Source organism: Hyaena hyaena, unplaced genomic scaffold (assembly GCF_003009895.1).
Source record: "Hyaena hyaena isolate Hyena2069 unplaced genomic scaffold, ASM300989v1 scaffold_19, whole genome shotgun sequence".
Lineage (NCBI taxonomy): Eukaryota > Metazoa > Chordata > Mammalia > Carnivora > Hyaenidae > Hyaena > Hyaena hyaena.
The window spans coordinates 87,223-113,691 of record NW_024080651.1 but is presented as its reverse complement, the minus strand read 5'-3'; the positions used below and the strand labels follow the sequence as shown (position 1 = coordinate 113,691).

The 26,469-nt window shown below is 44.3% G+C and overlaps 1 long non-coding RNA gene across 3 annotated transcripts; it reads left to right on the top strand.

The window, feature by feature from the left end:
• Nucleotides 1-1,211: 1,211 nt before the first annotated feature.
• LOC120227860 lies at nucleotides 1,212-25,882 on the top strand. 3 transcript variants are annotated; one of them, XR_005527352.1, is made up of 4 exons: nucleotides 1,212-1,259; nucleotides 8,410-8,608; nucleotides 20,647-20,744; nucleotides 25,308-25,882. It is a non-coding gene; the product is annotated as an uncharacterized LOC120227860 (long non-coding RNA). The 3 variants fall into 3 exon arrangements; XR_005527354.1 differs by lacking the exon at nucleotides 25,308-25,882 and adding an exon at nucleotides 23,346-23,437; XR_005527353.1 differs by lacking the exon at nucleotides 25,308-25,882 and adding an exon at nucleotides 21,377-21,437.
• The last annotated feature ends 587 nt before the right edge of the window (nucleotides 25,883-26,469 follow it).

Below are 26,469 nucleotides of genomic sequence, written 5' to 3'. Positions count from 1 at the left end.
GTGGCTTAGTCGGTTGAGCGTCCAACTTTCGCTTAGGTCATGATCTCGCAGTTCGTGGGTTCGAGCCCCGCGTCGGGCTCTGTGCTGACTGCCAGCTCAGAGCTTGGAGCCTGTTTCAGCCTGTGACTCCCTCTCTCTCTGACCCTCCCCTGCTCACGCTGTCTCTCTCTCTCTCTCCTATAAATAAAAATAAAAAATAAAAAAAAAAGAACCATATATTGAGGAGCTACTCTGTGCCAGCCACTGCATTAAGGGCTTAGGTGTTGTCTGCTTGATCTTATTGGCTCTGCTCCACCCCCACCACACTGTGATTTTTGTTGTTGTTTTTAATATCCTGTGAGAAGAAAGCCAAACCTAGAGAGGGTTTTGTCCAAATTTCACACAGCAAGTGAGCCACAGCCAGATTTCTGACATCAAGGCCCAAGAGATTGAGTCAGTGCTTCTCCCCCTTGACTGTACCCCTAAGTTAACTGGGGTACTTTAGAAAAGTAGGGTGCCTACGCATCACTCTGGGAAACCATTTTTCAAAACTCACGGTTCTCCTTTCCCTGACAAGCACTAAGCCTGAGAAGCTGACCTGTGCTGGTCCTTCCATGAAAGCCTGGAGATTTTCTTCTGAAGTAAAGGACTGGGTAGTGTTTGGTTTAGTAGAAGCAGAAGGTGGGCACGAGTGGGACCTGGCAGGATTTGCTCGGGGTTTCTGAGCAAACCCTACCTTCCTACCTTCCTTACGGGCTCATCTTCCGACTGCGTCTGCTGCAGTTAGAGCACTCACCACTTACAGGCGCCATCATTTAGAATCAGATTGGGAAGTACTGGATGCTACCTGAGGCCAGAGCAGAAAAACTGCTGCGTGCCAAAGCCTTCCCGGGGTCTGAGACTCATCTGACACCTGCATCCCGGGCTATGCCTCATACTCGCTGTGCGGACCAATGGTGCAGCAGCCAGAACCAGTGGGAAAGTCGCTTTCTCCTGCCATTCCCCTTCTGTGGCCTCCCTTAAGGAAGCTCAGCAAAGTGCTCAGTATAAATTAAAAATGCTTCGGAATCCCTGCCTATTACAGAGGAACAAGCATTGGAGGGAGAATTTGGAATGGAGATGCAATGTGCTGATAACTGCCTGAAGGATGACCTCACAATGCTTGATATAATAATAATGATACGAGTGGCTGGAATTTTTTGAGTGCTTCAATGTGTCTGGCACTGGGTTATGAACGTCTTACATATTATCTCATTTAATTCGCCAAACAACCCCATGATGTAAGTTCCTCTCATTATCTGTATTTTGCACTGAAGACCCAGAGAAGTTGAACAACTTAACCAAAGACATGTAGCTAGAACCTAGAGAGGCTGGATTCAAGCCCAGGTGCTCTTAGCCAACTTGCTCTGCAGAGAAATCGTACTTAGCATCGTCTTGTGGGCCCCGTGTAGCATTTGCTTTTCATTGCTGTGATGGCCAATTGTTATGTGTCAACTTGACAGAGTCACGAGGTGGCCAGATATTTGGTGCAATTTGACTCTGGGTGTGTCAGTGAGGGTGTTGCTAGATGGGATTCACATTTGAGTAAAGCAGATGGCCCTCCCTTGTGTGGGGAGGCCTCAGCTAACCAATGGATGACCTGAGTAGAACAAAGAAGGCCGAGTTAGAGGGAACTCTTCCAGCCCGACTGCGTGAGCTGAAGCATCTGTCTTTTGGGGCCTTCAGACTCAGACAGAAATCCCAGCTCTTCCTGGGGCTCGAGCCTACAGGCTTGCAGTGGAATTACACCATTAGCTCTCTTGGGTCTCCCATTTGCCAACTGCAGATGTTGGGACTAGTCAGGCTCCATTACTACATAAGCCAATTCCTTGTAAAAAATGAAAATAAGTCCAGTTGGTTCTGTTTCAATAGAGAACCCCTACTGATAAGAGTTGACACCTCAGGATCCTTTCTCCTCCCCGTCTTCCTAATGAAAATGAATTTGTCCCGGCATCCACCCTTCTCCCCGTGCCTGGGAGGAGGCACCCCCTTCCCCATCCTGGGTAGGTCCTGACTGGTCCAAGCCAATCATGGTGCTCCCCTCCCCTCTGTCAGTGATTGGTTTTGATGTGAGCACGTGACCGAGTTCTGACCAATGAGATATAAGGGAAGTCAGCTCGGTGCCTTCTGGGAAAGACGCACTTGCTCTTAAAGAGAGACCCATAATGCAGTCCACCCATCTGGGGTGTTGGCATTTTACGCGCTGCGGGTGTCTGGCGGCCGGAAGGATAGGCCAACACAGCGAGGTGAGTAGAGCCAGGAGACAGACCCGCAGAGAAGTGGGATCAGAGCTCCTCGACTCTGGCTTTCTTACTTTGCAAAGTTAATTTCCTCAACGCGAGCTCATTGACTTAGGGTTTTCTCTTACTGGAAGTTGAAAACGTCTTCCTGATACAATTATTCAAGATAATATATTTATCTGTTTCCATGAACATGAATAGCAAAAAAAAAAAAAAAGTGTAACTTGCTTTTTAGGCTCCGAAAAACAGACATCTTTATATGTTAACAAATATAGATCTATATCATTAATTTTCAGATATACAAAAGGATTTCACAAATATGGATCATTCAGAGTTTTTACTATCCTCTATTATTGCATATTCAAAATTTTTCATGTTTATTTACTTAGAGAGAGAGAGAGAGCGAGCGCATGAACGGAAGAGGGGCAGAGAGAGAGAATCGCAAGCAGGATCCGTAATGTCAGCACAGAGCCAGATGCTGGGCTCGAACCCACAAGCCATGAGATGAAATAGAGAGTGGGACCCTTAACCGTCTGAGCCACCCAGGTGCCCTTATTATTGCATATTTAGCTTGGTTCAGGTTTTGCTATCATAAACGATATTGTAAATGGAGAGCACCCTTAATTATTTTCTTAGATCTAATCTCAAAGGTTTGTGCCAGGTTTAACATTGTAACAGATCAGGTATGGAGTAAATAGTGTTGTAGCAAAGCATTTTGGGGAGCTAGGTACGTACCAGGTCATTGGATGAGATGATCTCATCCTGATAAATTTCTAAAATTGGGGCCAAAAAAAATCTCATTTCCTCCTTATAATAACTGCTAATCTCCACTTTGATCTGCTTGAATTCATTTTAACAAGACTGGATTTTTTTTTCCCCTGATTTTTTTCCCAGGCAAGTTTCATTCATTCATTCCTTTGTTCAAGTCTTTATTGAGAGCACACTATATGCCCACCATTGGGGATATGATGTAGATAAGTCATATTGCAACCAAACTAATACAAATTCACTCCTTGGTGAGTCACAGGTAGAAACTACACTGGATAGAATTGTCCCACAAAGAATACTTTATTGGCAGCAAATAAGTAGATCACAGTGAATAACTTCTGAAGCTGTGATTCCACAAGCAATGGTGAATGGGTTCCTTTTATTTAGGGTCAGGATGAACATTTAGAAAGGGGAGAATTGTTATCATATGTAGAGGTGGCCATAAGTTTGCATGTGCACCTTAAGGATACATGACTTTACATACATGACATGTTATGTGAATGAGGCTTGTGCTCCTCTGTGGATGGAAATTTTAATATTATAATGAGGTAATGGTAACTGTCGACCACTCTGTGGGTCACCTCATCATCCGTCTTTGTGGGCATGAGTTGGTGGTTAAGCTGAAACTGATCTGAGTGGTCTTGACTGCCAGATCTCTTCATCCAGGCGGTCATTATTGCTTAAGGGGTATTTCCAGTTTCCATCAGTGGATGCTGTGCCCTTTGGATCTTTTGCCTGAGCTAAGAGATAAACTAGAAAGAAGAACTTAAGGGAAATTGTGGGATAATGGATCAATGAGTACAAGCAGTTGAGTAAAGTTAGGTCTTGGGGTCTAGCTGGTGACCATATGACATTATTTTTCTCATGGAACTCGTATCTGAGCCGAAGGGAGACAGACAATAAGCAAGTGATGAAATCCATAAAATAACAGATTGTCACCAATGCTGTGAAGCATGTGAACTGAATGGCATGACATTGGGGAGGGGCCTTGTGGTGAGGACTCCAAGGAGATGAGAAGGAGCCAGTCAGGCTTGTGGAAGAGTGTTTAAGGAGTGACAGCACAGCTGAGACATGAATGGAGAGGGCAGTAGCCAGGCCAAGAAGTGTTGGAAAATCATTCAGGCACATGGGAAAGCAGGTGCAAAGGCCCTGGGGTGAGATTGAACATACCTAGGCAAAGAAGAGAAAGGATGCAGTGGAAGCTGAAACCCACTGAGTGCTCAAGGTTCCTGCAGTCCATAACTCCCCAGAGGAAACCAGGAGAGTCTTGATTTCTCTCTTATCATTTCAGCCCACACCATCTGTCTAGCAGCAAGCTTTTAAAAAAATTTATGGTGATTACATTCACCATTTGAACCATTTTAAAGTGGACAATTCAGTGGATTTAGTACATTCACAATGCTGTGAAACAATTACCTTTATCTAGTTCCAGAACACTTCTTTGACTTCAAAAAGAAACTGTGTTCACGAAGCAGTCATTCCCCATTTTCCTGACCCTGCAGCCCCAGGCACCCGCTAATCTGATTTCTGTCCCTACTAAGAGTTTGGCTTTTCTTGACATTTCATGTAAATGGACTGATACAACATGAAGCCTTTATGTCTTGCTTCTTTCACATACAATTATACTTTTCTCTTTTAATAAAAATCTTCTCTTAATAAAAATTTTTAAGTTTATTTCTTTATTTTGAGAGATAGAGTATGAGCAGGGTAGAGGCAGAGAGAGGGAGAGAGAGAATCCCAAGCAGGCTCTGTGCCTGCCCAATCCCATGAACTGTGAGATCATGACCTGAGCCAAAACCAAGAGTCAGACACTTAACCGACTGAGCCACCCAGGTGCCTTTACAGTTATATTTTTGAGATGCATCCATGTCGTAGCAGGGTCACTACTTCCTTTTTATGGCTTAATAATATTCCATTGCAGGGATAGACCACATTTTGTTTTTCCATTCATCAGTTGATGGACATTTGGATTGTTTCCACCTTTTGGCTGCCGTGAATAGTGCTACTATGAACATTTGTGTGCAAGTTCTTGTAGTGGGCAAATATATTTTATTTCACTTGGGCATATACCTAGAAGTGTAGTTGCTGAGTGCTAAAGACTGCATGTTCATGTTTCACCAAATTCCTATGTTGAAACCTAATCCCTATATATTGGGAGATGCTTTGGAGGTGTTGTTTGGAAGTGGTGCCTTTGGGAGGCTGTTAGGTCAGGAGAATGGTGCCCTTATGAAAGAAACCCCAGAGAGCTCTCTTTATTTCCCCTTCTACCACGTGAGGACACAATGAGAAGAATAGCCATCTATGAATCACCAGACCATGAATTTGCCAATGCCTTGATCTTGGACTTCCCAGGCTCCAGAACTGTGATAAATCATTTCTGTTATTTTTAAACCACCCAGTCTGTGGTACTTTGTTTTAGCCACCTGAACAGACAGGTCACAGGTCGTATGTAATAATTCTACATATAACATTTTGAGGCGCCTCCAAATTATTTTCTGTAGCGACTGCACCATTGCATTTCTACCAGCAATGTATAAGGACTTCAATTTCTCCACAGCCTTGCCCAAACTTATTTTCCATTTTTAAAATGATAGTCATCCTAGTGGGTGTGAAGTGATATCTCACTGTGGTTTTGATTTGCATTTCCCTAATGACTAATGATATTGAGCATCTTTCCCCATGCTTGTGAGCCATTTGTAAAACTTCTTTGGAGAAGTTCTATTCAAGTCTTTGCTCATTTTTAAGTTGGACTGTCTTTTTGTTGGTGAGTTGTGCAAATTCTGTACACATTCTGGATATTAGACTCTCGTTACACATACGATTTGCAATTATTTCTCTGACTCTGTGGGTTGCCTTTTTCTTGATAGTGGACTATCGAGATAGTGCCCAAAAGTTTTGGAATTTTATGAAGTCCTATCTGTCTATTTTTTCTTTTGTTGCTTGTGGTTTTGGCGCCATATCTATGAACCCATCTCCAAACCCAAGGTCATGAGTATTTGGCCCTATATTTTCTTCTAAGTGTTTTATAGTTACAGATTTTATATTTAGGTCTCTAATCCATTTTAAGTTGATTTTTCTTTGTGGTATGAGATAGGGCCCAACTGTATTCACCTGTGAACATCCAGATGTCCCAGCACCACTTGCTGAAGAGACTAGTGTTTCCCCATTGAATGGTCATGGCAGCTTCTTAAAAACCAATTGATCGGGGAGGACGCCTGGGTGGCTTAGTCAGTTGAGCGTCCAACTTTCGCTTAGGTCATGATCTCGCGGTTCGTGGGTTCGAGCCCCGCGTCGGGCTCTGTGCTGACTGCCAGCTTAGAGCCTGGAGCCTGTTTCAGTCTGTGACTCCCTCTCTCTCTGACCCTCCCCTGCTCACGCTGTCTCTCTCTCTCTCTCTCTCCTAGAAATAAATTTAAAAAAAAAACATTAAAAAAAACCCAATTGATAATAGATGTATGTGTTTATTTCTGCACTCTCAATTTTATTCAGTTGATCTATATAGCTGTTCTTATTCGTACTATCATTTTGATCACTGTAAGGAAGCATGATGAATCTTCTAATTTTGTTCTTCTTTTTCAAGATGGTTTTGGCCATTTGGGGAATCTTTATATTCCTTATGAATTTTAGGACCAGTTTTTCCTTTTCTGCAAAAATAGTTTTTGAGATTGTTATAAGGATTTCATTTCTCATCTGCAGAATGGGAGAGGTGTTACTTCTGTTTATCTGTCTTCAACTGTACCTCAGAGGAGGAGCAACCAAGGGCATCGTGTTTATGGAGACTCTGGGTGTAAATGCCTTGGAAGTAATTGGCTCATTCATTTACCAAAGAAGTGGTAAAACTGTTCTATTGAGGTGTTAAAGCAGATCTCAATCAAGATTCTTGGGACAGAAAAAATGCTCACACTGAGTCACTTAAGTCAATGGAAGATATGGGGGGATCTGATAGAAAAAAAAGAGTGGGGTGCCTGCCTGGGTGGCTTAGTCAGTTAGGCATCTGACTCTTGATTTCAGGCCAGGTCATGATCTCACATTTGTGAGCTCAAGCCCTGCATTGGACTCTGCAATAAACTTAAAAAAGAAAAAAAGAAAGAAAAAGAAAAGAAAAGAAGAAAAGTGCAAGTCAGGCATCATCCTGCAATCTCTGAGCTGTTGATTTTGTCTCTAGCTCCATGTACCTTTTTTCTCTTTGCCAATGGGCCTCTCTCCCTTGACTAGTGTATGGGAAGGAGACTTACTTTTAATTGTGACCTCTTTTCAGTAGTGTGACTTTTTTTTTAAATTTAAGTTTATTTATTTTGAGAGAGAGAGAGAGAGAGCATGAGTGGGGGGTGGGCAGAGAGAGAGACGGAGAGAGAATTCCAATCAGGCTCCATGTTGACACAGTGCAGAGCCCAACATGGGGCTTGAACCCACAAACTGTGAGATCAGGACTTGAGCCAAAATCAAGAGTCAAACACTTCACTGACTGAGCCACCCAGGTACCCCTCAGTAGTGTGACTTTTATTTTTTATTTATAATTTTTTTAAAACATTTATTTATTTTTGAGTGACAGAGCAAGAGTAGGGGAGGGGCAGAGAGAGAGGGAGACACAGAATGTGAAGCAGTCTCCAGGCTCCAAGCTGTCAGCACAGAGCCTGACATGGGGCTTGAACCCACAAGCCGCAAGATCATGACCTGAGCTGAAGTCGGACGCTTAACTGACTGAGCCACCCAGGCTCCCCAGTAGTGTGCTTCTTAAATACTGTGAACATATGTTAATATGTTTCACAAAACATAAAATAATAATGATAATGATAGAGATTATGGGTTTGGTCTCAGATGGAGTTGAAAGTACTGGCCTATTTTGGGGATCCTGTCTCCTTGTGAAACAACAATTTCTCTAGGGAGCCCTGGACTGTTGCTTTGGAAAGTGGTTTTAGGAACCAAGATCTGGGGGCCGGGTGTGGTTGTTGCTACTGGGGTGTCGTTGCCTCCAGATCATGTCAGGTGACAGAGGCAGGAAATGTGTGTATGTTCACCTGTGTGTCTTTATTAAGCCAAACACAAGTTGGCACTGATATCTCTGTTCCATCACCACGTGGGTCGTTCCAGACTCCTTCCTTTGCTCCAACCCCAGCCGTGAAGAACCCGGCTCCACCCTTCTGCCATACCTTCACTTAATACAAGTGGATACTTCCTCCACCCTTGATGTACAGAGCAAAGACACCCTTTGTGAATTATGTGAAGGAGCAGTAGCAAGACTGTTCATAAAACATGTAGAAGACAGACATGTCATGGGAGGAAAACGGGGGTGGGGAGAGGAACCGGAGGCAGCGGTGGAGCATCCATCTGCTCCCAGTCTGCAGGGAAACGTGCCCAGGGCCTCCCTCTTCTGTTCCAGGAGAATCACCAGGATCTGACAGCCTCAGACCAGCCAAAGTTGAGGCAGAACCAGAGGGAAGGCAGTGCGAGTGGAATGCCGTGTCTCTGCATGGTTGGTATACACGGTGGGAAGAGTGGATCCATAGGAGCACACCCAGGGACTGTTCCCAGGGCTAGGCTGGACTTCGGAGCATCTCCCCTGACGCTCGACCAAGGACCCGGTGAGTTACATGGACTTGAACCTGAGGGAACAGATGTGGAGGCTGCAGAGGAAAGAAACCTTTTCTATATAAGGTCAAGCAAGGCAGAGGTTAGGGAGACTCATGCCTCGCTTGCAATGATGTGAGGATAGGGAGGTCTACAGTGACAACCAGGAAATGACACCCCGACTGGGCTCCCACAGGAGTGGGGGTTGGGGTGGGATAGGCCAGGGTGACAGTACAGACCTGTTGCCCTCCTGGCTCCCCGGTGGAATTCTCACTGCAAAAGGCCCACTTCCGCCTGGCTTCTTCCGCCTCCTCCTCCTCCTCACGCTCCCTCACGGGTCTTGGGCCTCTAGTTTCCTGGTAGAATGCAGACATCAGAGATCAGCCTGTGCTAGGAATCCAGACAAAGCAGAAACAAGGCCCGGGGTGCGGGAAGCTGGCTGCCAGCTACCTTGGCAAGCCAGCTGCTCTTTTAAGGTCAGCTTCGGCTTCCTAGCAGAATTCCTCGGGTCACAGATCTGGAACCAGAGGGAAGGGAGCTGGTTGATGGACAGTTCTGTGTCCAGCCAAGCCCCGGGCAGTTGATGAGGGGCCCTGGGTGGCAGGGATGCCCTTCACTGTGCCCACTGCGGATGTGGGGCTGCTAGGCTATCGGCAAGGGTGGGCATGAGTCTAAGCTCAACCTTGCTTTGGGCGACCCTGGGGCCTCCACTCTGCAATAACAGGGCTCTTCCCCTGGTGAGCCCCTGGGATTCTGACTTGAAGTAGTGCCTTCTAACCTCAGGTTATTCTTTTTTTTTTTTTAAGTTTTTATTTATTTTTGAGAAGGGGGGCAGGGCAGAGAGAAAGAAAGAGGGAGAGAAAATTCCAAGCAGTCTCCACACTGTCAGCACAGAGCCCAATGTGGGCCTTGAACTCATGGATCACAAGATCATGGCCTGAGCCAAAGTCGGACGCTCAACCAACTGAGCCACCCAGGTGCCCCTAAAAAAGGTTTTTGTTTTGTTTTGTTTTGTTTTTATAGTTTATTTATTTTGAGAGAAGATAGAGAACCAGCAGGGGAGGGGCAGAGAGAGAGGGAGACAGAATCCCAACCAGGCCGGATGCTGTCAGCAGATGCAGGGTTCCAACTCACAAACAGAGATCGTGACCTGAGTCGCAGCCAAGAGTCGGACGCTTAACCGACTGAGCCACACAGGTGCCCCTCAGTTATTCTTAATAAATACTGGCCCGTGGTTATCATGGGGGTGCTCCGGTGAGGGGGGGCCCTAGTGTTCAGACCCAAGTCTCCCCCAGAGCCATGGGGAGTGCTCAGGACCCTCCTCTTCTGTGCTATAAGGCTGAGTGCTCCAAAGGTACAGCTCACACCTGGGGCAGATCTACAGAACAGACAAAACAGCCTCCTCTCCAGGGGACCCACATCAGTGACATCTGGGTGTATCTCCTCTATGGCTTATTCATAGGGGAGAGCCCCCATCTCCCCACCATTATCCCATCAAGGAGAGGGAGTCCTTAAGAATTCTGTGTGTGTGTCTCTCTCTCACTCTCTCTGCCCCTCCCCCACTCATACTCTGTCTCTATCCTTCAAAAATAAACATTTAAAATAAAAAAAAAAAAGAATTCTAGAGCTGGAGGGGTTCTCTCAACAACTGAACTGGAAAGGCAAAGGACATTTTGGGGAAGACAGTTTCCTGAAAAGATGTCGGTGTGAGTTTTGGAGGCTTAAAGTGGTGACCCTATGAAATCAGGAACACAAACAGTGAAGGAATTAAACTCAGTGAGAGGTTGTTTCTGGGAAGATGGGCTTCTGCTTGCATGTATGGGTAGTGCTATACATGAGTGTTGTTTTTTAAATTTTTTAAACTTTTATTTAGTTTTGAGGGAGAGAAAGAGAAAAACTGAGTTCGAGAAGGGGAGGGGCAGAGAGAGAGGGAGATACAGAATCTGAAGCAGGCTCCAGGCTCTGAGCTGTCAGCACAGAGCCCGAAGTAGGGTTCGAAATCATGGACTATGAGATCATGACTTGATCCAAAGTTGGCCTTAACCCATTGAGCCACCCAGTTGCCCCATGCAGCATCCTTTTAAAAAAAAATGTTTATTTATTTTTGAGAGAGAGAAAGCAGGGGAGGGGCAGAGAGAGAGAGAGACAGAGACAGAGAATCCCAAGCAGGCTCTGTGCTGTCAGCTCAGAGCCCAATGCGGGGCTCACACCCTTGAGCTGGAAGATCATGACCTGAGCCAAAGTCAGACGCTTAACCGACTGAGCCACCCAGGCGCCCCGATCCAGTGACATCCTTTAAATGGCCCGGAAATGGTAACTATAACCAAGGAATTTCCATAAACACACAGATGCTCTTCTCGGAAAAAGTGGACTGACTCTTTGCTTCTCTCACTGATGGTGTTCACGAAGATGCAATGTTTGCCTCCTCTTCTGGAACATTCCCTGTGTGCCTGTGCCCGTGCCGCCTGCTTTCCACAGCTTCTCCCACTCACCCCTCACCACCCAGGGAGGCGGTCTGCTGGAATCTCAGCTCTTGGCTGCAGACAGGGACGGGAGAGCACTGGTTTGTTCTGGACTCTTTTGGCAGTGGAGGACGGGGGAGGGCTATGGGCAGGGTTGTGAGAGAGGGCTGGGCGTGGGGAAAGGGGAAGGGACAGCATAGTGACCATCCCTGCGGAGATCAGCATAGCCAGAAACCCAAGGAAGGACCTGGTGTCAGAGGGATGCAGGCCCAGCTGCTGCTGAGGGCCTGGGGCCCTGGGGACGCCCAGCTGTGCCTTGCACAGAGCCCTCTCCTGCCCAGGGGGGCCCAAGTGCAGAGGACTTGGGGGCACTGGAGGCAGTGCCCTTAGCTTGACGCAGTGCAGATGGAGCAGAACAGGGAAGATGGCCTCTGAGCCCACGGACCCGGAGACCCAGCACCCGGGGAGGCCAGGAGGGAGGTCGGGAGGGAGAAGGCTGCTCCTGCACTGGCCCTGAGTCCTGGATCCTGTTAAGGGGACCTTGTCTGCCCACTCCCCCCCCCCCCACCCCATGCTGAGGCTGCCAGCTCATGCAGTCACTTTCCTGGCTTCTGTGCCAGCCTCTGTCCTGGCCTCTAGAACTTTCTCTTCCAAATGTCCTTGTGACACTCACTTTTCCTTCCCTTCCACTAGATGCTGCTCCACAGCCGCCTACAACACCCCCATTTCTGATTCCGAGCTCCTAGTGTAGACGAGGCACGGAGGTGATCTGGGGAGGCTCCCCCCTCCCATTCCCCGGAGGGCAAGTGGAGATCCTAGGGTTTACCTGGGCTCCTTGACATTATGGGGACAATATTAACTCCAAGAGCTAAAGCTGGACAGGCACTCAGCGTGTCAGGCTCTTTTCACCCATCAGCTTCTTAACTGCCCCCAGGCTAGTTCCTGCTCTACATTCCAGGAAACTGATCCTCAGAGAGGTGATGCGACCTGCCCAGGGTCACACAGCATGTTAAGTGGACAAGCTGTGATTTGAACTGAGGCTTCCAGATTCCAAATGCCAGAGGCATTAACCACTCTCCTGTCCCATTGCCTAAGGCAGTGGCTAATGAACGAGAGCCTTCTGAGTGCTGTACAGCCGCCAAAGCTTGGAGAATGGAGATAAATAAGACGGACTCACTCAGTGGATAGTCTGTCCTGTGTCCCCTCTCCTGGGAACCCAGCCCCCACATGTCCCCAGCACCTAGCACAGAGCTTGGCACTGACTGAGGCCTCAGTTAGTACGGGACCAATGAACAGGTATTGGTCATACAAGCACTTAAGTCTGCAGACGTTTTGTGGTCCATCCCAGGGAAAGTGCAGGACAGAGGATGTGCTGGGACCTCACGGTTGTCCCATCCAGGCATCTGTCTGGGTCCTCACCTTTGGGTCTGTCGGCTCAGCCCCACTGGGCCATCCCAAAGCTCCCCTCCCGTCCTGGAGGGCTGCTCTCTGTAAAACAGTGGTTTAGGATGACTTTTCCAGGGGTACACACTTCTTCATTTTCCCCAGTGTTTCTCGATTTCTTGGGAGCCTTAAACCGTATAGAATCCGTATAGAATAGGGTGAGTCCTATAGATGCTTTCCCCCTGAAAAGCACATGCAAGCCTATAGTTTACATCCAGTTCCAGGGGCTTCCTAGAACCCAAGTTAAGAATCTATGTTGTAGAGGATTCTTGAAGACCACAGACATCCAAAACCAACAGAATCACATCTCAAAGGGGGCCATTGATTCAATCAGCAAATTCTTATCCAATTCCCACCTGCGCGGTGCATCATGGTGGGTGCTGGGGACCGCAGGGGACAGCTGCAGTGTCTGGCAGGGTCAGGAGGTGGCTCCTGGGAAGCAGGAACTCAGCAGCCTCTGGGCTCCCAGTCTACACCTACAGGGTGGGCTCTGGTGCCTTCCATAGACTCTCATGTCCCCAAGGTGCCTGTTACTTTTCTTCCTCTTGGTCCCTCTCATTAGAGTCCTCGGGAAGAGGCTTATCTCAGATGAGGGTGGATGATTCTAAATCTTCCCTGATGTGTAGGCACTTTCTTTAGTGCTTCTGCTCCAGAGTATATCCCACAGGTGTACAAGTTCAGCTGCCATCTTAGCGTTACAAGTTCAAAGCCACCCTCATCCTAACTTCCTCAACAAAATGTCAGAATCCTCTTCCTTTCCTTTTTGTGGCTAATAATAATAATGACAACAGCCAAGAATAACAAAAGATCTAGCATGTATGTGTTGCGCACTTTGGGGACACCGGGACTATGGGGTGAACAAGATGGTGTCTATGGCTGAGGAGTAGGGGTAGGGGCAGGATGAGTTGATGCCTGGCCACAAGTGCCAGTCTGCATCTCACAGGGTCTGAAACTGCCACAGTTTTGCAGACCACTTTAAGGAAGAAATTAAGGGGCGCCGAGGTGGCTCAGTCAGTTAAGTGTCCGACTTTGGCTCAGGTCATGATCTCACGGTTCGTGGGTTTGAGCCCCGTGTCGGGCTCTGTGCTTACAGCCAGCTCAGAGCCTGGAGCCTGCTTCGGATTCTGTATCTCCCTCTCTCTCTCTGACCCTCCCCTGCTCACACTGTCTCTCTGTCTCAGAAATAAATAAAACATTAAAAAATTTTTTAATTAAAGAAAAAGTTAAAGCTATGAAAACAAATTTCAGTTCAAAAGTGGCAAACTGCAGTGTTAAGAAAACTTCGAAATATTGGCGCTATTACAAAACCCAGAAAATGATGTTTTCATGTATTGCCTGCCATCCATATAACACTTTCTTTTAAATTTACTTATTTTGATGTCATGGTCTTTGATCGGTTCTCCAAAGGACAATGCTTTTTCTAATATGTTCTACAGAACAATTAAACTAGGATTGCAGTCTTTCCTCTAACACAGTAGATAGAAACTTGTTCTTTCTAAGTTTAGAAAACAGTGTCACTGTTGGGATGCCTGGGTGGCTAGGTCAGTTAAGCATTCGTCTCCTGATTTCAGCTCAGGTCATGATCTCAGGGTTCGTGAGTTCGAGCCCCATATTGGGCTCTGCACTGACCCTACGAAGACTGCTTGGGATTCTCTCTCTCTCTCTTTCTCTCTCTCTCTCTCTCTGCCCCTCCCCTTCTCATGCTCTGTCTCTCTCAAAATAAACTTTAAAAAACAAACGTCAGTGTCACATATTATCATTTGTAACACCATCTAAATTTTTGAGATTGTCAAATTTGGAAGGATTTCCTGAACTTCTGTCATTATGTGATAATGTCCATAATCTGGGCATTTTGAGTGTTCTTTGTGAACTGATTAACTTTTAATACTCTTTAAGGAAATCACAGTAACTAATTTGTCACCAATGTAAATTTGTAAGGAGTTTTCTATTATCTTGATTTCATGTGAAACCATTCAGAACTTTTTCTATTCCTTCAGTAGGTTAAGATTTACTCCACATCCTCAACTTGATTATCAAATAATCCAAGAGCCTAATCTTTTATTCTATTTGAAATTTATCTCTTTCTCTTTGTGAATGACCACTTTTGATATGAACACCTTTTTGTTATAATTCTCATTGTTTGGTGCATATATAAGTATATATGCTGCACTATTGAGTTTATCACAGGAGGAATGGATTACCAGCATAATTCTGTTGGTTCAGTGTGAACCTAAATGTCCTAATCGAGCGTTCTAGCTTGTTCATTAAGGAAAATGTTCAATCTTGAGTATTTGGGGCCTGAAAACTGCGGCACAAAGGTAATGGATAGGAAATGTTTTCCCTTGGTGATTAAGGACACACACACACACACACACACACACACAAAACGTATCCATTTTCTCCATCATTTCCTAAAAGGGAAGCCATCTTAATACATAGAATAAGAAGGACATAACTTTAGAAAAAAATAACCATAGCCCTTTCCAGGCAGGGACAGTTGGTAACTTCTGTCAATGGTTTATGGTTTTGAGTCTTGTTTCCATTGCCTCCTACCTGTGTGACCTTGGGTAAGCAACCTGGCCTCTCTGTGCCTCACTGCCTCCTCTAGGTCCTTGGGAGGATTAAGCCATCTAACCCGCCACAAGCATAAAGTACTGCAGCTCGTAGTTATCTTTGCTGTCATTTACGGGGCGGCGGCGCCACCCAGTGGCCCTTCATTCGGGCTTCAGACAGGCCGCTTCTGCTTGGCAAAACTGAGTGGGAACCAGGAGCATCCGCCAAGGCTGAGGCACAAGCAGGGAGAAAGGCCATGAATGTTCATGGAACCCAGAATGAAGCTGGACCCTCCTCTTACACTTTATGCAGATGTTAATTCAGGGGCGCCTGGGTGGGTGGCTCAGTCGATTAAACATCCGACTCTTAATTTCCCCTCAGTTTATCACCCCACACACTGCGGAGCCTGCTTAGGATTCCCTCCCTCTCCCTCTCCCTCTCTGCTCCTCCTCCACTTGCAGCCCCTCCCAAAATAAATAAACTTAAAAAAGGATTAAGTTGGTACTTTTTGTGTTATGTATATTTTGGCACAATTTAAAAATTGAAAGCGTCAGGGGCGCCTGGGTGGCTTAGTCGGTTAAGCGTCCGACTTTCGCTTAGGTCATGATCTCGCGGTTCGTGGGTTCGAGCCCCGCGTCGGGCTCTGTGCTGACTGCCAGCTCAGAGCCTGGAGCCTGTTTCAGTCTGTGATTCCCTCTCTCTCTGACCCTCCCCTGCTCACGCTATCTCTCTCTTTCTCTCCTAGAAATAAATAAAACATTTAAAAAAAAAAAATTGAAAGCGTCAGTACCACAAAAAACACAAAGTTAAAATTAAGACACAGACTTAAAAAAAAACCTTTGGAACTCATATGCAAATAAGCCCACAGACTATACAAATAACATTTCTCTACAAATAGGAAATGGTTAAAGACCAAGAAAGTGATAGAAGACTCAAACACAAATGGCTATTAAATATATGCAAATATATACAATCTCACTAATAATTTGAGAAAATGAAGTTAGAAAGAAAAATTATGTCTCAATCACTAAATTGACTAATTATGATTGATCGTATTATCTGCAATTAAGGCTGTGGGTAAATAGGAGCTCTCATATACTGATGGTGATACCATAAATCAGTGACCTCTTTTTGGAACACCAATCTTTCATTTTTACCAAAATATTAAATATCCATACCTTTTCCTTTGTAGTCTAAGATCAATCATTAAAGAAAAAAATCTAGCTTATGTAATAACCAATGACTATACAGGTATGTCCCATTCAGTATTATTGATAATAGTAAATAATCGATACCAATGTGAATGCTGATCCTCAGTGGATAAAGTATAATAAACCATCCTATGGAATAATGGGACAACTATATATAAAAATGATCCTATTTTTTGGTGGAAAATCCAGCCATGAGGCAACACATAAAACCACGTTGCATTATGTAAATATGTGGTATGTTCATTTACAACTGGGATTACCAGTTTGCACATCCTCACTTATTAGTATCTTTTTTAAAATTTTTTAAATGTTTTATTTATTTTTGAGAGAGAGAGCAAGGCAGCGTGAGCAGGGGAGGGCCAGAGAGGGAGGGAGACACAGAATCCAAAGCAGGCTCCACGCTCTGAGCTGTCAGCCCAGAGCCTGACATGGGGCTCGAACCCACGAACCATGAGATCGTGACCTGAGCCGAAGTCGGATGCTTAACCGACTGAGCCACCCAGGGGCCCCTATAACTACTTGTTAAGTGTTAGAAGAACCCCGAGCAAAATACAGATGAATTTGATTATATAAATAGAAAACTTTGCATGGCATAACATCCAATAAACAAAGTAAAAAAAATAAAGTACAAAATGGGAAAAATGTGTATCTTATATCATGAAATTATAAGTAATAAAAAAGTTCCTAAATATAGGGAAGAAAAGACTACTAACAATTCCACCAGAATGTGCTAGGAACATGAAGAAACAGTTCAGAGAAAAAGAACACAAATGGCTCTTACCATCACTCAAAAAAGAGAAATTCAAACAAAAAACAAACTGAGATACTACTTTAAAAAATTGGAAAGTTTCATAATAGACTATGTTCATGTGGTTGTGCAGAAGCAGGGTCTCTCAGACATTATCGCTCAGGAAGCATCGATCAGCCCCAAATGGAGGGGATTTGGGGACTCCCTAGCAAAACTGCATAGGCATTAACCCTTTGATTCAATCTTCTCAAAAATCTATCCTGGGGGCACCTGGGTGGCTCCAGTTGATAAGCATCTGACTCTTGATCTCGGCTCAGATTACAGTATCATGGCTCATGAGTTTGAGCCCCACATTAGGCTCTGCACTGACAGTATGGAGACTGCTCGGAATTCTCTCTCCCTCTCTCTCCGCACCTTCCCCACTCATGTGCTCTCTCTCTCTCTCTCTCTCTTTCAAAATAAATAAATTTTAAAAATGTATCCCCAAAACCGACTGCCAGAAATATGAAAAGATTTATATACATGATCATTTGTTGCAGTGTTGGGAAATCTAAAACATACTTCTAAACTCAAATGTCTACAAAAATCACAATAAAATTAGATGAAGCTTGATAATAAGTAACAAGGAAACTTCTACAAATTAAAAGCTGTGAGATATACCAAAAGCATTACCACAAGGCAAATTTACATCATTAATTATTTATATTAGAAAAGCCAACTTCTGGGGCACCTGGGTGGATCAGTCAGTCGGCTCAGGTCATGTTCTCATGGTTCATGAGTTCGAGCCTCGCATAGGGGTCTGTGCTGACAGTTCAAGGTCTGGAACCCGCTTCAGATTCTGTGTCTCCCTTTCTGTGTGCCCCTCCTCAGCTCATGATTTGTCTGTCTGTCTGTCTCTCTCAAAAATAAATAAACATTTAAAAAAAAATCCAACTTCAGTTAGAAACCATCATGAGCACTCCATGAAGGGGTGCACACAGATTGAGTCTTTCCACATATGCTAGCTTTTTTTAATCATAAAGCAAGGTTAACATAAATGCAAAGCAGGTTCAGGATTCCAAACTCAATGACATTTCACTGGCACTTAGCTTCACGCACAGCACCCAACACACAACACAAAGCACAAGACAAAGTCACACAACAAACAAGATACAACAAGGGGTAAGAAGCTGGCAAACCAGAGGTGCCTGGGTAGCTCAGTCGGTTAAGTGCTTGGGTTATGATCTCGTGGTCTGTGAGTTCAAGCCCCACATCAGGCTCTATGCTGACCGCTCAGAGCCTGGAACCTGCTTCAGATTCTATGTCTCCTTCTCTCTCTCTGGCCCTCCCCAGCTCATGCTCTGTCTCTTTCTCAAAATAATAAACACTAAAAAAAAAAAAAAAAAGAAAAGGAAGAAGTTGACGAACCAACACCAAATCAGTCTGTGACAGTGTGGTGGTGAGGAGGACTCAGTCTGGCCTGGGTCAGCTCTGGGCATTTCCCGCTTCTTCTGTTCAAGCAGTGGAGGGCCTCTGTTATATTCAGAGCTCCGTTAGGCAAAGACTTTGGCCCCATTTGCCTCATTTTCAAATGCCATCAGACATGGAAGGGTCAGTCTCTGGGGAGTCTGACCCTTGGCTGCAAAAGTCCTCCTGTTTTAAAAGAGTTGAATCAGTCTCGAGCCTTTGGAGGCCTCTTCTGGTTCCAGTGGTTATCGGATCTCCGCAGCCCAGGCCTTCTTGGCTTTGCTGGTTATTGGTTCTGAGTACCGGTAGCCTGCGCTGGTTTCCATGATGTCTGGTGTTACCTGCGGTACCCTTGGATGCCTGCATCACTGCTTGGCGGGAGTGACTCCATCTTGCTCTCTACGGAAACAATGACAGAATAAACTTCAATAACAGCAATGGATGGGTAACCCGAATGAGAACAGAATGTAATGAAAGGGAAAATAGGGACAAGAAGAAATAAAGCTAAAAGCCAACTTTTAGAAAGTTTAGAAAGAAAAAGATTTCTTAAAGGATTAAGCCTTTAGTGAGATTTGTCGAGGAAAAAAGAGATCACAAAAAATTATATCAAGAATTAAAAAGAAGACATCATTATAGGTACAGCAGAGATAGAAAAGACAACAAATGGATCTTATGAACAAATTTATGCCAATACATTTGAAAAATGTGTACCAAATGTACAAAGTCTTAGAAAAACATAAATTTCCAAAATGGATTCCTTTTTTAAAATAATGTGTATTTTTGAAAGACAGAGAGAGGGAGACAGGGCACAAGTGAGGGAGGGGCAGAGAGAGAGAGGGAGACATAGAATCTGAAGCAGGCTCCAGGCTTAGAGCTGTCAGCACAGAGCCCGACACAGGGCTCGAACTCACAGACTGTGAGTTCATGACCTGAGCTAAAGTCAGAGACTTAACCGACTGTTCCACCCAGGCACCCCCAAAACTGATTCTCAGAGAAATGCAAACTTTAAATCATTTTATACCTATTGAATAAATGTAATCATAGTTTGAAAGCTTTTTTCTGTCTCTGTTTCTGTCTCTCTGTCTCTCTCTCTCTCACACACACACACACACACCAGTCCCTATTGGTATTATTGGCTAAATACCAAAATTTCAATGGAGATGTCACTCCAATCTTATTGTAATATTTCCATGAAATGGTGAAAAGGGCTACTTTTCAATCCATTCTATGAGAACACTGTGACCTTAATGCCAAAATCAGACAAAAACTAAGAAGAAAGAACTATAGGCCAGTCTTGCTGTGGCTCACTGATAGAAAAAACCAACAGGAGGGGTGCCTGGGTGGCTCAGTCAGTTAAGTGTCCAGCTTCAGCTCAGGTCATCATCTCATGGTTCGTGGGTTCGAGCCCCGCATCAGGCTCTGTGCTGACAGCTAGCTCAGAGCCTGGAGCCAGTTTCAGATTCTGTGTCTCCCTTTCTCTCCGACCCTCCTCCTCCTCTCTCTCTCAAACATTTAAAAAATTTTAGCAGATTTTGTCAGAAGCTGAATTTAGTGACATGTGATGGGCATGGAGGAGGGCACTTGTTGGGATGAGCACTGGGTGTTGTATGGAAACCAACTTGACAATAAAGTATAAAAGAAAAAAAAAAGACACAAACCCAAGCCAAGCACACGGAGTCCCTACATGAATACCAAATGTGAGCCAGATGTTATTTTCTTCAGGACCATCATCAGCTTCTTCCTGTCTTTTCTGTATCTATATTGATTTATTCCTCTGAACTGTTCCTCACAGAGCCTATATGGGCGATACAGCTGTCCAGAGACCACAGGCAAGTACATGAGTGATGGGCAAATGTTTAAGGTTCTATAATGTGACCTCTTAAAAAGTCATGCTGGAATTTGATGATCAGTGCTAGTGAGGTCATATGCATGATAAAAACCCTGTCCACACTATTCCTCCCCCACCAAAGAAGATGTCCTAGCCTGCAGTCTCACCCCTCTCCTTATGAAAACTTTCCATTTTGCACAACTCCTTGGAACATCTCTATACTTGCTAGGTGGGAAGCTGCCGGATTTGTGGACTGCTTAATATAGTGAATTAGATCTTCAAATTTCCTTCATTGAATTTTGTTTTGTTTTTATTTTTTTAATTGAAGTATAGTTGACATACAATGTTGTGTTCGTTTCAGGTATATGGCATAATGATTCAGCAATTCCGTACATCACACAGTGCTCACCATGAATTCTGATTTTGAACATCGTCAATCAAGATGCCTACAGATTCAAGGTCTGTGGTCACATGAGCTTATGGAGAGGAGGATCTCAGGCTACTTTTCATAGTGTTCATGTACAGTGCAGCTGGTTTGAGATGAAGGACACCTCCCAGGACACACACTTTCTCCCAGCATGAGACAGAATCAGAGTAGGAGGCAGTGGGTGAAAGTCATTGCCAGTGAGAAGGGGTGGCCTTGACAAATACAATTTGGTCATGTTTCATGAGCCATGGTGTAGCTTCTGGAGCCATGTCATGAAAGTCCTGCTATATGAGAACTCTCTCAGAGAGCTAAGCCTTTTCCTTTAGTTCTGTGGGGGGAAAGATACAAGGTCCAGAACATTTGGCTCTACAGTGGGGGCAGGTGTTCATGTTGCTCTACTACCACTCCTAGAGGCAGAGACTTGATCTGCTTGCATCCTTGCAGAAATACTCTCCACTCTTAGCATACATCATTTTATAGAGTTTTGTTGCACACATCTTTCTAGAGTGACATTCCAATACCACTCAAACCTAAGAGTTTCTTTACGCCTCAATATAATGTGAGGCCCTTTATGCCAAGAGCATGCAGGCCTAAGGGGTTGCATCCATCCCTGGAATCAGGAAATATTCTAATCCAGAATCCATCTGTCATCTTACCTGCACAGAATTCTCTCAGAAATGCCAGGCTGGCAGTGTCTGGGTGGCTCAGTCAGTTAAGCATCCGACTTCAGCTCAGGTCATGATCTCATGGTTTGTGAGTTCGAGCTCCGCATCAGGCTCTGTGATGACAGTTTGGAGAGCTCTCTCTCAAAATAAATAAACTTAAAAAAAAAAAAAGAAACTTGAGCCTGGTGTGTGTGGTGGGGGGGTTAGTTGCCAACACATCCATAGCATTTAAATCAGAGCAGGTATTTTCCACTGTCTTCTTGGAATACAAAACTTTTTTATGTTTTATTTATTTTTGAGAGAGTGCTAGCGGGAAAGGGGCAGAGAGAGCTCTTTAGAGGGTCTGAAGTGGGCTCCTCCCTGACAGCAGTGAGCCCGACGTGGAGCTCAAACTCACAAATTATGAGATGATGACCTGAGCTGAAGTCGGACACTCAACTGGCTGAACCACCCACGTGCTCCCAGAACTCTTTAATATTTACTGCATAGGTGGGCTCAGGCAATGCAAAGAGCTCCCATTTATTATGGGCAGTTCAGCTTGGCAGAGTATGGGCTTGCCAGTGTTCATCTAAGAGCTGGAGGTTACAAGTTCCCCATTTATGAATCACGTGCATTTTATTTACACTTTTAGGTACACGTGATGAGACCGGTACATATCACTCCTACCTCCTTTCCTCCTTGGAGTTTTACTGTAACTTTTACTGTAACTTTTAACACAACATGGACATAAGCCCAAGTTTCACTTTTGGCCTCTTATTATCTTCTTCAGTATATTACATTGCAAAAGGTGAAATGAAATATTCACTTATATCAACGGGTTTTAAAATGGAGCTGGAGACCAGTAAGGAGATGAGCCTTATGCACATCCTTATTAGTAGGAGAACCATGAATGTCTGAACTGGGCCAAACTGCAAATATTTCAGGGACTCAACCCAAACACCTGCAACTTGCTATAGTAAGAGACCCCACTTAGTGATAGCTTTAGAAACCAATTATGTTCACCAAGTTTAGTTTCCTGCCACCAACACCAATCTTGGTAATCAGAATTCTTTGTAAATGATGTATACAAGGGTTCTCTTTTGTCTTTAAAAACCTTTTACTTTTATTCCCTGGATGGGGGTGGGGAGGGTAGAGATACTATTTTTTTAAATTAATTAATTAATTTATTTTTTCTTACAAATAGTTTATTGTCAAGTTGGTTTCCATATAACACCCAGTGCTTATCCCCACAAGTGCCCTCCTCCATGCCCATCTCCGCCCTCCCCCCCACATCCATCAGTCCTCAGTTTGTTTCTCACCATTCAAGAGTCTCTCATGGTTTGCCTCTCTCCCTTTCCCCCACCATTTCCCCACTTTTTCTCCCCCATGGTCCTCAGTTAAGTTCCTCCCAATCCTCCTATATGTGCAAACATGTGATATTTGTCCTTCTCTGCCTGACTTATTTTGCTCAGCATAACACCCTCAAGGTCCATCCATGTTGCTACACATGGCCAGATTTCCTTCTTTCTCATTGCCATGTAGTATTCCATGGTATAGATAAACCACATCTTCTTGATCCATTTGTCCGTTGATGGACACTTAGGCTCTTTCCATGTTTTAGCTATTGTGGAGAGTGCTGCTATGAACATTGGGGTACATGTGCTCCTATGCATCAGCACTCCTGTATCCCTTGGGTAAATTCCTAGCAGCGCTATTGCTGGCTCATAGGGGAGTTCTATTGTTAGTTTCCTGAGGAACCTCCACACTGTTTTCCAGAGGGGCTGCACCAGTTTGCATTCCCACCAACAGTGTAGGAGGGTGCCCGTTTCTCCACATCCTCGCCAGCACCTAGAGTTCTCTGATTTGCTCATTTGAGCCACTCTGACTGGTGTGAGGTGGTATAGAGATACTATTTTGGTTGCTGCCCATATCTGTGTTTCCCAAACTGCAATTCTGAGACCCCAAATAAATAATTTTTTTTTATTTCAGTTCTGCCTCTTTTCTCAGTTGACACAGTACATTGTGCGTTGCTAAGTAGTGATGTGCAAATGCTATCCTCACAGCTTCTAGGCCTCTTAAACTTTTCAAGTAACTTAATTTTGATACAATTTGAAACCTGTGGGGGTGGTTGGAGGGGGAATTCAAGCACAGCATTAAGCATCATGATATATTCATCAACTGAATTCATCAGTTGTTGACTGAGATTCATCAACGGTTAACATTTGCTGCATTAACTTTATATTCTCTGGCTCTCCCCCTCTTTTTACAACAAATTGCACACACTTATTGTATACATCTTGATGAATTTGCTCATATGCACTCACTTGTGATACCATCACTATAACCAAGATACTAAACATATTCATCACCTCCAGAAATGGACTTGTGTTCTCTCATGGTTATTTATTTATTTGGGTAGGGTAGGAAGATGTAGAATGAGATCTATCCTAGAAGCAGAGGAATGAGAACAAGGTGGGGGAGGGAAATGTGAATCAAGTGGAGAGGAAGTAATTGATGTGATTTTATGCAGGGTGGTGTAGACTACCATCCCTTTTACCCAGGTTTCTCCATTAATTTGCAGAGTCCTGCTAATTATTCCTCCTCTCATCTTTCCCTCTCTGTAATCATTTCTTCATTGTCTTTTCAAAGATTCTCAGCGCCTTCTTTTTGTCTTAATTAGGCTGCTTGGTGGTTTACCTGCTATCTTGATTTCTTAAAGAACCACCTCTTTATTTACTCTACATATTTTTTTCACCTTCCATTTTATCAGCCTCTTCCATTGGTTGGCTTTCATTTGATTTATTTTGCTGTGTGGTTGTGTTTTCTTATTACAGGTATAAATAAGTACACACAAGAATGTGTGTGTATAGATCCAGTATATTTACAAAATGTATATCCAAATTGCATTTAGTTATCTACTGCTTTTACCTGTGTATCCCCAGTTTTCCACCTTCTCTCCCACTGCCCTCCACTCCTTTCTCCTTTTTTTTTCCCCATCTTTCTTTTTTTCCCCCCAGAAAGAACACTGGCAGATTCCTACATGTCTTCAGGAAGGTAATGATAATCAGATCAACTCTGTGGCATTTGGGGTTGTTTATAAGAGTTTTAAGTCAGTCGGATTTCCCATTTGACTAATCATTAAATGTAATCGTTCATGCATCCATCTATTCTTTTTTTTTTTTAATGTTTTATTTATTTCTAGGAGAGAGAGAGAGACAGCGTGAGCAGGGGAGGGTCAGAGAGAGAGGGAGTCACAGACTGAAACAGGCTCCAGGCTCCCAGCTGGCAGTCAGCACAGAGCCCGACGTGGGNTTAATGTTTTATTTATTTCTAGGAGAGAGAGAGAGACAGCGTGAGCAGGGGAGGGTCAGAGAGAGAGGGAGTCACAGACTGAAACAGGCTCCAGGCTCCCAGCTGGCAGTCAGCACAGAGCCCGACGTGGGGCTCGAACCCACGAACCGCGAGATCATGACCTAAGCGAAAGTCGGACGCTTAATCGACTAAGCCACCCAGGCGCCCCTATTCTATCTTGACATATGAATTGAGTGCCTAGTCTTGGTCAGGTACTCTTATCTCTATTGGAGAAAGAACAGATCCTTCCCTTGAGGCCCTTCTATTCTATTGGTGAAAGATCAATCATAAGTAGTGATGTAGACTCTATGGTGCTTAGGAACAAATTCAGTACATGACCTGTAACACCAGTGGGCAGGATATGGTATAACTTTTCTGAAAGGTATGGAAGACTTATTGGAAAGAGTCCCAAGTGCCATGAAAATGTAGAGCCTTACTGAAAGATGCATTTCAGGTGTGCTTAATACTAAGAACCTGCTATCCCCAAGGACTGGGCTGGACTCAGGTCAGGACACCAAGTCCATAAGTGATGTCTGGGAACCTCATCCAATTCAGTATTCCAGAGTTTTCTCCTCTTCTTCTCCCTATACCCTCTCTCAGGTTACCCTCCACGAGATGAACCAGTATCTGAAATCAGAACACACAATAGACATGGCCCACACCCAGAAGGCACCTGAGCCAGTTTCTAGGGCACTCTTATACAGCAACCTGGACACCCCCAAACATCTTCCTTGGAATCACTTATGAGCACAAGGATTTTCCAGGAAAATCTTAGCGAAGATTCTGCAACTCAGAAGAACTAAATCGATGTCTGAATTCAATCCAACCTCAAAGTGACTGGACAACAGCATTTATTATATTCTGGAACTTAATGCAAGGACTCTAAAACTCATTTGAAAGAACAGCCAGGGATTTTCAAGTGCTTAGCCAATTTAGGCTTTTCCAGTCTTTAGAATACTTTCAAGACACGACAAACAAAACATCATGTTACCGGTACACCAGACAAAGCAGAACTGAGTTTGGAATCAGAGCCAAAGGAGCACACAGGTTTCTACAGAATTATGATGGGACTTTAAAGCAGTGGGCAAGGTTAGGATTATTCTAGAAATGGTGTCAGATAACTCTCTCTTGATTAAAACAACTGTCCAGTAGAAACTAATATAATGCTGTTATGGTAACTGGACTTAAAATCAAAAATTTTTTAAATGAAATGGGTACCTAGTGTGTGCATCAAGGATTTTTTTTTAATGTTTTATTTATTTCTAGGCGAGAGAGAGAGAGACAGCGTGAGCAGGGGAGGGTCAGAGAGGGAGGGAGTCACAGATTGAAATAGGCTCCAGGCTCTGAGCTGGCAGTCAGCACAGAGCCCGACGCGGGGCTCGAACCCACGAACCCTGAGATCATGACCTAAGCGAAAGTCAGACACTTAACCGACTAAGCCACCCAGGCGCCCCGTGCATCAAGGATTTAAATGCAAGACAATGCAATTATAAAAATAAAAGAATTAATGATTTGAAAAAAATTTTAAGTGGCAAAGTCAAAGAATGAGAGAAACTTGAAAGCAATAGACAAAAAATCTGATTCAAAAATAAAATTAAAAAAAATTACTCCCCAATACTTAAAGGCTTAAAAATCACTGCAAACCCCCTTGTAGGGATGTAGGCCAAGGAGATGATGATGGAGGGGCCTAGATTGGAATCCAAGGATAGTCACAGTGGTTACAATTTAGTTTTATTGGGAGCAGTAGGGAATTGGTTAAAAT